We start from the raw sequence: 14328 nt of genomic DNA, 5'->3' as shown, positions 1-14328 counted from the left end.
CAGAGGGTTTTACAGTCTCAAAAAAAGAGGACTATGTTTGCTTGCTGAAAAAGTCCCTTTACAATTTGAAACAGTCACCAAGACAGTGGTACAAGAGGTTTGATTCATTTATGACTTCTCATGATTTCAAAAGAAGTAGTTTTGACAATTGTGTTTATTTTAAGAAAAACAGTGATAGTTCTTTTGTGTATCTACTTCTTTATGTTGATGACATGTTGATAGTAGGAAAAGATAAATGAGAGATAAGAAAGGTTAAAGCCCAACTAAGTGAAGAATTTGAGATGAAAAATTTAAGACCAGCAAAGAAGAAACTTGGTATGAAGATTCTCAGAGATAGAAAAGCAAGTAAATTGTACCTAAGTCAAAAAGGGTACATTGAGAAAGTTCTTTGCAGGTTCAATATGCAGAGTGCTAAGCCTGTTAGTACTCCTTTAGCAGCCCATTTTAGACTTTCATCGGCTTTGTCTCCACAATCAGATGATGAGATTGAGTACATGTCACATGTTCCATACTCTAGTGCAGTGGGATCTCTCATGTATGCTATGGTTTGTTTATGTCCAGATTGATCATATGCAGTCAATGCAGTTAGCAGATACATGGCGAATCCCGGTAAAGAACACTGGAAAGCATTTCAGTGGATTTTAAGATACTTACGAGGTACTACTGATGTTTGCTTATAGTTTGGAAGAACTAGAGATAGAGTCATTGGGTATGTTGATGCTGATTTTGCTGGAGACCTTGATAGAAGAAGATCTCTCACAGGTTATATCTTTACAATCGAAGGTTGTACAATCAGTTGGAAAGCCACTTTGCAAACTATAGTTGCTTTGCCTACCACTGAAGTTAAGTACATGGAAATTACTGAGGCTTGTAAAGAAGTTATCTGGTTGAAGGGACTCTTTAGTGAACTCAATGAAGATCTTCAAATCAGTACAGTATTTTGTGACAGTCAGAGTGCAATCTTCCTTACAAAAGTCAAATGTTTCATGAGAGAACAAAACACATTGATGTTTGGTATCATTTTGTTCATGATATTATTGCTCGTGGTGATATTGTTGTGAGCAAAATTAGTACTCATGAAAATCCTGCAGATATGATGACTAAGCAAAATTAGTACTTATGAAAATCTTGAAAATATGATGACTAATTCACTTCCTATAACCAAGTTTGAGCATTGCTTAGACTTGGTTGGTGTCCATTGTTGAAGTTAAACCCTTAAGGGGTTTTATGGAAGAGGTGGAGAACTTGTTCGTTGAGAGTTCACGATGAAGAACTTGTTCATTGAGAATTCGTGTCAAGGTGGAGATTGTTAGAATTAAATGACCCGAATCCTTATTTAAATAAAATACAGTGGTAAAATAAAATAAAATTAAAATCCATATAGAACTACACTTCTTTTATTTTATTTTAGAATAAGGTTTTTTAAACCTTATTAAACTCCATCTATTTTATATTGATTAGAATAAGGTATTTCAGTCTTACTAGAATATGGCTTTACAAGCCTATAAATAGACATAGCCTATTCCTCTTGTAATCATTCGAATTCGACATAGTGAATTTTCTTCTCCTCTGCCCGTGGTTTTTTTCCCGAAAGGGTTTTCACGTAAAAATCTGTGTGTTCTTTATTTTATTTTATTTTTTCACAATTTATTTTGAAAGGATGAAAAAAAGAGAGGATTGAGTTAGTGATTTATATTTATTATTATTAAATTAAATTGATTGTGACTATTTTTGTCATCTTCCCCATTAAGGGGTTGAAAACAAAATATTTGATTATGAAATATCTACTTAGATTGTGGAATAATTTAAAAGAAAAATATAAGCAATACAATATGGTAATTCTATCTAAAGCACATTATGGTTGGATGCACCTGAAGTTGCAAGTTTTTGAAACTGTGAATATAACTCTACAGTATTCAGAATAAGCTCTCAGTTAAAATTATGTGAAAAATATTACTGATGAGAACTTGCAAAAGAAAACTTATTCAAATTTTCATGCTTCAAATGTGCTATTATAGTAGGAATATCGAGAATTTTTTTTTCAATATTTAATATCATGTTTACTTATGATTGAACAAAAGTTCTTAAACAAGAAACCTAACCATTCGCTAAAGAGAATGTAACAATGTGTAATAAATTCGAAAGATATAATCTTGGATGTGGATGTAGTAAGTTGGACTATAATAAATTTTCTCACCACCAGAAATGGAAAAATGAAGAAAGCAAGAAAAGAGTAAGAATTCCCAATAACTCTTTAAGAAGAGAGACAACTTATGTATGAAAAGTCATTAGTTATGTACCTGTTGTACACCTGGAAAATAGGATTCACTCTCAAAGTTTGCTATTAATAAATTTTGATTGGATTCAAAGTCTACTACTGGAGTTTAATTTGCTTACTTCTTGATAAAATCGTCAAGACTCAACGTAGAACAAAAAAGGTACATCTTTAAATATTAAATTTGCCTTGATATATGGTTTAAATATTTGAGATGTTCATTTTAAGTTTTGATTACATGGGTTATATATTGTTTTAAGTATCTCATTTGTTCATAAAAATGAATATTAAATGATGTTTGTCGCTATAGTAGATTTTAGAATTAAATAATAAATTTGATTAAAACATATCTAGTATGCAAATTTGTATTAATAAACTAATGAATTTTATTCGAATTTGATTTAATTCAAAGAATTGTTGATGGTAGTAGTTCATGTGCGTTTTATATTATTCCATTTGTTAATTAGTTTGAGAAATGACATGAGCAATTGTAAATGAAAAGTTTTATGAGCATGATGGTTGGATTTTGAATTAAATTTCATGCATGTTTATTATGATAATTATGAAAAAATAAATTGTTAGTTTTTCATTATATCATATTTTTATGTTTGAGATATGACTTTTATTCTTATATTTAATTTAGGCTTGTTTCTATACATGATTTAACTAGTTATTCTTAGTAGTTAATTGATTATGTAAAACCCTTATTAAAAGCACTTTAAAAGTATTTTGAATTGATCTCATATCTTGTTGTGGCTAAACAAAATAACGAGTTATTCGTTCAACTAGTTCTACTCTATTCCCCAAAGTGAATGTAGCAATGCATAACAATTATGAAAATTTAACTTATTGTCATTATTGACAAATAGATAAGAAGAATATGGACGATTCAAAATGTTGTCAAATGTTTACTCTTAGTACAAAATGCTTAATGATTTATACTAATTTATCACTCCTTGAAGCAAATCATATCTATATAATCTTATTGGTAAGAAATATTATATATGCTTACACTACTGCCTGAGTTACCTTTTGCACATTCCTTAAAGTGAATGTCTGCAATAAATATAATAATTTTTATATTTTTTTTGGACATTTGAAGATTTTGGCATATTCTAGAAAACAAATATTGTATATAATTGTTTGGAAATTATATTTATTTTGTTGACTTAGTGGCATTATAGACTTCACATTGATTTAGACATTTCTAGTAGTAAATGTCACAATAGTACTTATATGTGGATACAACGTAAAAGGAATTACAGTAAAATTAACAATTTGTCACAATTTATTTTGAAATTATTAGTACAATTGAATTACATGTTAAAGCAAACCAGAAGTTTACTGATACAAGTACATTTACTACTAGGCGTAACCAGTTAGACCATTTTGGATCATATATGAGGCGAAAATTAATTGAGAATTCATATGGACATTCATTAAAGAACCAAAAGATAATTCATTTAAAGAAATCTTTGTTTGTTGCTTATTCTCAATGAAAATTTATTATTAGAAACTCACTAGCTAAAGTTAATATTTAATGTCTTGCATTTGTGAAATGAATATGAGTCCATTTATCCATCATGTGGATGGTTTTGATATTATATAATTTTGGTAGATGCATCTAAAAAATAATCACATATGTGTTATCAACTTGCAATTTGTCATTTGAAAGATTGCTTATTTAAATAATTAATTTCAGATTATACAATTAAAACAATTCATATTGTTAAAGCTGATGAGTTTATATCTCAACCTTCTATTGATTGAGCTTGAAAAACTTTTGTAAAAACTTGTTATTTATATGCATAATGTTTTAGAGAAATTATTAATTGAATGCTTCTGATTAATATCTAAATCATTATGAGAGCTAAACTTCTTATATCAACATGAGATTATGTTGATTTACGTGTTGTATGTGCATATATGTTCCAATTGCTCCAGTACAACGTACAAAAATGAGTGAATCCTCAAAGAAAGTTGGGAATATATATTAATTACGAGTCTCCTTGTATTATTAGATGTTTTGAATGTATTAAAGATTCAATTATAACATGATTTGTGATCACTATTTTGAATTGATAATTTTTCCGATATTAGGGGGACAAAAGTAATAGCTAAATGAAATCACTGCTTGTAATGAGTTATCATTGTCTAGATCCTTATAGAGAGTAATTTGAACTAGAAGTTCAAAAAGGATAACTCACTTTATTACAAGTTAACTGTCAGATGTATTTACAAACTTAATGAGAATAACCAAGTGTTATATACCATCTAATATTTTGAATCAAAGTCCCAGTAGGACAATCAGTTAGAATAAATAATAGACTGATCAGATCCAAAGATGAAAATTCTTCTAGTTAGTCATATAGCGGAGGCGTGTGCTTCAAAAGAGATCCAAGACATAACTAATAACTAAAACTCCATCAGAGATTAAGGCACCTAAAACTGAAGATTAAAATAGTAAAAATAAAGAAATCTCAATAAATTATGTCAATTCTAGAAAATATGGAACTGATAATAAAATTGGTCAACAATGGTTTCGCATGCAATATTATTGTTCAAATAATGAAATAAAATGAGAATCTTGAATAAATCTATTGAGAAATATAGATATGAAATAGATTGGTCAAAATAAAAAGATGTAACTCAAGTACAATTAAATTCGTGGAGTTTTTGGACCAATAATTCAAATATTTAAAGGTATAAAGCCAATAAGAGTACAAATGAAGTAGTTTTGCAAAACTGAAATAAAATATGAAGTTTTTCTCTAAGTCCTAGCATTGATTATGAAAAGATGTAATATTCTTTTATGGTAGATGCAATAACCTTTAGATATATTATTAAACTGGTAGCTCATAAAAGATTTAACTTATGTCTAATGTTTGTTGTTACAACCTTTTATGAATCACTATATAGTAAAAATTATATTAAAATCCTTGAAGGATTTAGAACGCTAGAAGCATATTGAAATTCTCGGGAAATTGTTCATTTATATGAATTGAAATAAGTTGAACATATATGGCAAATTTGACTTAGTGAATAGCAGTTGAAGGAGAACTATAAAATGATTCAAAGTACCTATTTGTATTTTTATAGAAGAATCATGATTAAAGTTTGTTATGATTATTGTTGAAACTCCTGAAGAGATCAAAATATATTTTTCCAAAAATTTCCTTACTCATGACTTTAAAAAGAATGGTAATATAAAAAATTAGCAAATACGTTCAAATGGTTATTTGAAAAGCTAGTATTCAAGATTTAATACGTAGAATAAAAGATATTATATGATGTTTTCATAAAGTGGTGTAACACCCTATACTCGATCTAGTCACCCGATTCGAGCTATGAGATATTACAATTATAAAACTTTTATATCATTCACAATTTAATAAAAATAATCAAATTATTCATTTACAATCATTTCCATACTATTCAACCAAAACGGGACCTAATACGAGCTTACAGAACATTTAAGATAAACCGAGAACAATTTTGGATTAAAATGAAACTTTTAAAAATTTTGAGTAAAAAGTGAAAATAGGGGTCACACGGCCGTGTGATAAAGCTTAGCCTGTGTGGCCAAACCATGTAACTCACTGTGCTCGTGTAACTCATGATCACACAGCCGTGTCACTAGGCCGTGTAACTCTTTGAGGCCATGTGGACGAGCCTACACCAAAAATCAAAAAGGCTACATGGCCATGTCATGCAACCGTGTGGGACACACGGTTGTGTGGCAGACTGTGTGTGCCTAAAATACCTTCAAACGCAAGCTATTTCACCTATAGTTTCTTAAACACCAAGCCATGCATTTACCACTACATTAGCCTATTAAAAAATGAACCAAAACATACCAAAATATACTAATTCATATTCAACCGATGTCCCAAACCAATATGCCGTCATTGGCACCACATTTCAATATAAATAATGAGCTACAAAATATTCTTATTTAATCATCAAATGAACTCCAAATAGCATATTTCACAATCAACCATTTATACCAAACTTTCTACTGTCAATATATCCTAACCATAGTTTCAAAAGATTACTAAAACAAAATAATCATTTCAACAACAAAACACAAGGATGACATCAAATGACAAGTTACCTGTTCAATATACCAAATACCAAAATCTTGTTTGCCATTCAAATGACACAAATCATCATCTCACAAAATAAATTTAATATAATATACCTAATTGGTTTTACCACATTCATCACAAGTTGATCATAAAACATGAAACTTTACATTATATCAACTTTAACCACATTACAAAACCATTAGAGCTTCAAATTCATCAACGTCAAAACCCTATATACATGCCACAAAATTCAAAATAATAAATCAAAAACTACCGAAATAGGAGTTTTATAGTGTGAGCCTTAAAGTTGATCTATCCAATCAGTTTCGCAAAACGTTAACTACAGAAAACAAAAACAAACCAAGTAAGCTTAAGTAGCTTAGTAAGTTCATGGCTAAAATTCAAATCAACTTACCTCAATTAAACGTTTGAAAACTAAAACACTTAGACTACTCAAACCTAACAACCATCTATAAAAATATATAGAATTAGTGCGGAAAATAGTTCATCATATACTTCATACTCTTCAATGATTCAATCAAAATCATTCATATTTATATATCTATGTTTCATTGCATCAATACTATAAAGAAACATTCTTGCATGATCATTCATTAATACAAACCTTCTAATGGGTAAACACCGAAATTATCCAATCAATTTAACATTAGTTACAAAATTTCATAGCCCGATGAATTATAGTAACATGACTCGAGTACTCAAGTAACCATATCAGACCAGAAAGCATTAAAATGCTAACAGAGGCACCGAAGTGTAAACCCGTACAAGAGTGCATTCAAACTCTATTGGCATGTCAATTGTATCCTAATCGTTTGCTACATTCAAACAAGCATTTTAATAGAGCTCGCAACATTTAATAATTCAGAAGCACTTCCAGAAATACATTCATACACATACTACCAAACAACTAAGTTCATTTCCAAATCATAAAATCATATTTCCTAAATGTTCAACAACTATTGTAACACCCCTAACCCGTCTCCATCGCCAGATTATAGTTACAGAGCATTACCGATCAAATCATAACCAATAATGACATTTAGAAACAATCAATCAGTTTAAATAATAACATTCAAACTAATATTTATTCATGGCATAAACATGGTTTTGGAGTGTTACAGTACAAAACGGAACATTCAACTTCAAAACAAAAAAATGATGCAATTTAAATATTATCATTTAAATATTAAATTTAGTTATAGAAAAAATTATACTTACGACCTTAAATCGAGCATACGAGGCCTTAAAAATAGTTCGGGAATAGTCTGGAATCAATTTGTACAAAACAGAAAATTTTGGGAAAACTTGAAAATTTTTGAAACAAGGGTCATATGGCCATGTGACATAACCCCGACCGTGTGGACATTCGAATTTCAGACACACGACCCTATCCCAGCCCATATGGGTATTTCAAAATAGGGATACACAACCGTGTCGCAGGCCGTGTGCCAAACCATATGTGCATTCGATGTTGGGTCACACGACTGTGTCGTAGGCCGTGTGCCAAACCGTGTTACATACTAACTTGAAAAACATTGACTTGGATTATTTTAAATATATGCATGCAAGCTCTAGACATAGATGAATGCATGGTATATCATTAAACTTGATTTAATTCTGAAAATGTTACATAAGTTGAATCATAATCGAATGATACGAGCGAGTACTCGAGCGAATACTCGTAATACTCCAAACATAGAGTTGTGATTTGTATAAAGTAATGAAGAATATTGTTAGGTATTGTTCTTGAGACTTGTAGACATACAAAGACTTAGAATGATAGCTTTAATTCTAGCTCTCGAAAGAAGCAGAATGCAATATTTATACGTTGAACAGTAATTTGGTCAAGATTTTGCCATGACATTATTGTTTTATTAAGATATAATTCAAGTAATTCCAACCTTCTCATTCAATAGCATCAATCCTCTCAACTTTGTCTCGTAGAATTGCCACATCATTTTATTCATTATTTGATTTTTATATTTCATACATTAGTACATCACTTCAAATCATTATTCTGTTTACTTTGCCATAAGCCTAATTAGTATAGTTTATAGTAATAATTCAACCATATTTTTACCTATTCCAATCACTGTGGAGGCAATCACACTTATCACTTTATTACTTGATTTGACATGTATACTTGCACATTCGCATTACATATTCACATGTGACAAGTTTTTGGCGCCATTGTCAGGGATCGACAATTTGGTGAAATTTAGTTGTTATTATCTATTTAATTTTGTTAGTTTGTAGCTTACTTAGTTGTTTTTTTTATTCTTTTTCAGGCTTGCTGCTAGTGTAGCAGCCTAATTTTAGTAAAATTGGAACAGTGGTTCCGTAAGCACAAATCTGAGCTAAAAAGAAATTTTATTTTAATATTATGGCATGATATATATTATGATAGGAAGGTTGCATGAAAATTTCAATAAGAAAATTCTATTGATTATGTGGTTAATTAGAGAAAGGACTAAAAAAAGTGCATTCCCGGGACTTCGTTCCGGTAAATCAGATTCATAAATATTTTTAATAAATATTTATGAATTTAGTTGTGTAGTTAATTAGGTTTTAGTTAAGTGAATTTGATTGAATTAAAAATAATTAGGTAAAAGGATTAAATTGCAATAGAGGTAAAAGCTTAATTATACATTAAAGGAAAGTTAGAGGGGCTAAAGAGGAAATATGCCATTAATATGAGTTGAGGCGGTTTAACCTTTTAAAAAAATCTAAGATTTTTAATTATAAATTATATATTTTATTATACTTACTTAATAAATAAATAAATAATATATTAATTCTATTATATTATTTTATTATAATATATATAACATTAAAGTAAAACGAAAAGAGAGAATAAGAACAGATGAGCGAAATGAAACAAGGGGAAGAAAAATAAAAGAGAATTTAGGGTTTTTTTTAAAAGTTCCAAGCTCAATTGGTAAGTCAATTTAAGTCATTTTCTTATAATTTTTTAATTTTTATGATCCCAGAACAAAATACTACTTAGTTTATGTTGAAATTTTAAAAGTTAGTAGATTTTTGGATGTAGTTTATGTTGAATTAATTAATGAATTAGGGGTTGAATTAATAGAATTTCAAGTTAGAATTGGGTAAAGGATTAGATTGTATGAATTTCATTTTTTTCGAGCCTAGGGACGAAATTGGAATTAATGAAAAGTTTAGTGGCAAAATGGTAATTTTGCCTAAAGTATAGATTGAAATCAATAGAATATAAATTGAATGAAATTGATAATTAAATTCATTTATATAGATCCAGACGACTCAAATACGAGGTTAGATCGAGGCAAGGAAAAAGTCTCGGATTAGTAGACTTTATTAACAAATGAATATCGAGGTAAGTTCGTGTAACTTGAATTGAATTCTTTTATACTTGAATTGTATGTTTATGTGACATGAATGTTATTTGAATGTTTAATGTATGGTAAATGATGAAATGATTGAACATATTTGATAAAAAGGAAAAATAATCTCGGTTGAATAAAAGAAATTCGATAGATCACTAAAAAAGGATGTTACATGGGAAAATAAATGGATTTAGCCCGGACGGGTAATCCAAATCGAGCTTAATAGCGTATTCATCACTGAAAGGATTTAGCCTGGACTGGTAATCCTGACAAATACTCTTTGAGTATATGTTACAGGGGATTTTGTCTAGACTGGTAATTCCGCTGTGTGAAATGAGACTCGGGAGTGTGCTCCCTAAAAAGGATAAATATGAATTGACGGACTTGAACTTGTACACTATAAGTGTACTACTAGAAATCCATCGAAATTTCGAGAAATTCAACGGGAAAAATATAGAAAATGGCAAGTACGTGAAATCATGAAATTGATGAGCTCATCATTCATCTATGTATTGAAATTATATGATGTTATTTGACTAATCCATGGGTTGAGTTTGTATGTGTTAGACAAGTATTCTATTGTTACGGATATGTGCATGTTTGATTTAATTTTCATAGAAATATATGGTAAGTTTAATTCTTGTTACATGAACTTACTAAGTACTAAGTACTTACCCCATTTCATTTTCCCTATTTTATAGTGTTCGGAAGCTCGGGAGGTCGGAGATAGGTTAGAGCCACATCACACTATCAACCATCACATTTTGGTATATAAAAATGTTTCATTTTGAGTTAATGGCATGTATAAACTAAAAATATATATACTAATGTTAATGTTGAAGTGTATGGTTGTAAACCTAGCTACTAGCATGGCTAGTTTGAACTTGGTTTTGAAATGTTGATAAGTCAAACTATGATTATGCATAAACACATACTGTTGAGTTTTTAAAATAGTTTGAATCTATATTGAAATTGCTTGGTTGGTATTGAAAAAGTTTGGTGCAGGTACTGGATGAAAATGGATGAGAAACGAGGCTTAGATATAGCCTTGTTTTTGTCCACACGGGTAGACATGAGCACACACGGCCTGGTACATGGGCGTGAGACCTTTAATAATGAGAAAAAAATTGGGATTTTGTGAAAAATTCCCTATCATCCCGATTTAGTCCCAAATCGTTTCTAATACATATTTTGGGCCTCGAGGACCTTTATGTTATAATGAATTTCAGGATTTGAATAGTATTTGACTCGATTTACCGGTAAATGTTTCGTAAACTTCGGTAATACCTTGTAACCCTATTTCGGTGACGGATATGGGTTGGGGTGTTACAGCTAGTCTATGAGTAGATGTATTCCCAAGAACGAAGAATATTATTTTGACACAAAAATTGAGAGAACCTTGAGAAGAAGACGAAAGGAATTGCGATAAATGGAAAGGATTGGAAATGATCCAGGAAAAGAAGATTCATTACATTCAAATGGTAGGGACGCTGATATTCCTCGTGTGATAGATGATAAAGACAGACCCATTAGAGAATACGTAGTGCCTATTTTGGATTATTTGAATCCAGGAATTGTTAGGCCACATATTCAAGCTTAGCATTTTGAGTTAAAACCAGTGATGTTTCAAATGCTACAAACTGTAGGACAGTTCAGTGGATTACCTACTGAAGATCCATAGCTGCATTTAAAAGTCTTTTTGGATGTCTATGATTCATTAAGGCAACAAGGTGTTCCTGAAGATGCCCTGATACTCAAACTATTTCCTTATTCATTGTGAGATTGTGCTAGAGCATGGTTGAATGCTTTGCCATCAGGAACGCTGGCATCTTAGAATGAACTTTGTTAAAGGTTTTTGTTGTGATACAACTCTCCAAACATGAATGCCAAATTAAGGAATGATATTACATCTTTTCGGCAATCTAAGGATAAGACATTGTATAAAGCTTAAGAGCGGTTCAAGGAATTAATTAGAAAATGCCCGATGCATGGTTTCCAACACTAGACGCAGATGGAAATGTTTTACAATGGATTAAATACACATACAAGAATGGTAGTTGATGCATATGCCAATGGCACTTTGCTAGATAAATCATATAATGAGGCATATGAAATTCTAGAACAATGATTATCAATATCCAACTACAAGAGTAGGGACTGGCAGAAAAGTTGCTGAAGCTTTAGAGTTTGATGCGATCATTTCATTAATAGCTCACGTATCATCCCTAACTAATATGATTAAAACATTAAAGAGAGCAACTGTAGTGCAGAAAATGAAAGAAGCAGAATTAACATGTGTTTATTATGGGGAAGATGTTTTTGATAAATGCCCATTGGACCCAGCCTCAGTATGTTAGATGGGAAATTTCAATCGAAACAATAACCATATTCTAGTATATACAATTTAGGATAGAAACAACATCCTAATTTCAGTAGGAGTAACCAAGGGGTGGGAAATTCCAGTAATGTTGTTCGACAGAATGTCACAAGTGCACCACCTGGATACAATCAAACTATGCCATGGCAAAATGTTCAGCAAATTTCATCATCATCATTTATGGAATCTCAATTAAAAGAATATATGGCCAAGAACGATGTTGTAATACAGATTCAAACTACATCTTTAAGTGCTTTAGAAAACCAAGTGGGACAAATTGCCAGTGTATTAAGCTCAAGATAGCAAAAAGCATTACCGAGTGATACTAGAAATTCAAGATCTTAAGAGAAGGAGCATTGCAAAGACATTACACTCAGAAGTGGTACTCGGCTACTTGAAGTTGTTAATGATACTGTTGTTGAAGAAGATAGCTTAGATTTCACACATAAGGTGAATTCAGAACCAATAATGGAGCAATCTACAATTGAGAAGAGCAACTAACAAAACATTAAAGGAGAACCAGCTCGTGTTGCCAATAAGAATGCCATGGCAAAACAACCTCAACAAGTTGAAGGAAGGCTATTGCCACCTTGTCTTCAACGATTTCAGAAGCTGAAACAAGATTTTCAATTTAAAAAATTCTTGGATGTCCTGAAGCAACTTCATATCAACAAACCACTGGTGGAAGCAGTGGAGCAAATGCTCAATTACGTAAAGTTCTTGAAGGACATATTGTCAAAGAAGCATAGACTAGGGGAATTTGAAACTGTTGCTTTCACTGAATGGTGTGTAGCAATGTTGATGAACAAGTTGCCACCGAAATTGAAGGACCCAGGGATTTTTACTATTCCTTGCTCAATTGGAAATCATTATGTAGGCTAGGTATTATGTGATTTAGGTGCAAGCATAAATCTAATGCCTATGCCTGTTTTTAAGAAATTAGGAATTGGAAAGACAAGACCTACAACTGTCACGCTACAGTTGGCTGGTCGTTCTTATTTACATTCGGAAGGTAAAATTGAATGTGTTAGTAAAAGTTGATAAATTTATTTTTCGAAAGATTTTATTATTCTAGAATGTGAAGCTAATAAAGAGGTACTAATTATTCTTGGGAGACCTTTTCTAGCCACTAGTAGAACATTAATTTATGTACAAAAAGGAGAATTAACAATGAGAGTTAATGACCAGTAGATAACCTTTAATGTTTTTGATGCCATGAAGTGTGCAGATACAGATAAAGATTGTCACGCCATTGGGATTATTAACACAATAGTGAATGAAGAATTAGCAGAATCTTGTTACAACAATTCTAATTATGAAGCAAACTTAGTTGAGTTGAATGAAGATGAACTGATTGAAGAACTTAGTAAACTGATGGAGGCTAAGCAACTTAAAAATTGAGCAATGAGGAGTTTTGAATTTTTAATTTATTAGAGCGTTCTTTTAAACCTCATCGACCTTTTATAGAGGTCTCTTATACGTTGGAGTTAAAGTATTTTCCACTACATTTAAAGTACTCCTACTTGGAAGACAACAACACTTTTCCAGTAGTTATCTTTGCAGAGTTAACATTTGATCAAGAGGCTAAATTGTTATAAATTTTAAATAGATTTAAGAAAGCGTTAGGGTGGACAATCGTGGATATCAAAGGAATCAGTCCGGCTATCTGCATACATAAGATTTTACTGGAAGATTTCCATGGTAATTTTATTAAGCAGCAGAGAAGACTGAACCCAATTATGAAGGAAGTCCTTAAAAAAGAGATTATCAAATGGCTTGATGCTGGAATAATCTATCCTATTTCTGATAGTTCATGGGTCTGTTCAATGTATACCCAAGAAAAAGGGGTGTTATTGTAGTTAGCAATGATAAAAACGAACTCATTCCAACTCGTATAGTCACAGGATGGAGAGTTTGCATGGACTATTGAAAACTTAACAAAGAACCAGGAAGGATCATTTTCCTTTGCCATTCATCGGTCTAATGTTAGATAAATTAGCGGGAAAGGACTTTATTGCTTTTTGGATTGTTATTCGGGGTATAACTAGATTGCCATAGCTCCTACTGACCAAGAAAAGACCACGTTCACGTGTCCTTATGGAACCTTTGCTTTTAGAAAAATACTGTTTGGATTGTGCACTGCCTCTGCAACATTTCAGTGTTGCATGATGGCAATATTTTAGGACATGATGGAGAAATTTT

General features: G+C 31.1%; 1 non-coding gene across 1 annotated transcript; it reads right to left on the bottom strand.

The window, feature by feature from the left end:
* Nucleotides 1-11637: 11637 nt before the first annotated feature.
* LOC121225197 (small nucleolar RNA R71) lies at nt 11638-11744 on the bottom strand. Its single transcript, XR_005923116.1, has one exon. It is a non-coding gene; the product is annotated as a small nucleolar RNA R71 (small nucleolar RNA).
* Between the last annotated feature and the right edge of the window lie 2584 nt (nt 11745-14328).

This window comes from Gossypium hirsutum, chromosome A03, assembly GCF_007990345.1.
Source record: "Gossypium hirsutum isolate 1008001.06 chromosome A03, Gossypium_hirsutum_v2.1, whole genome shotgun sequence".
Classification (NCBI taxonomy): domain Eukaryota; kingdom Viridiplantae; phylum Streptophyta; class Magnoliopsida; order Malvales; family Malvaceae; genus Gossypium; species Gossypium hirsutum.
This window is presented reverse-complemented; position numbering and strand designations above follow the sequence as displayed.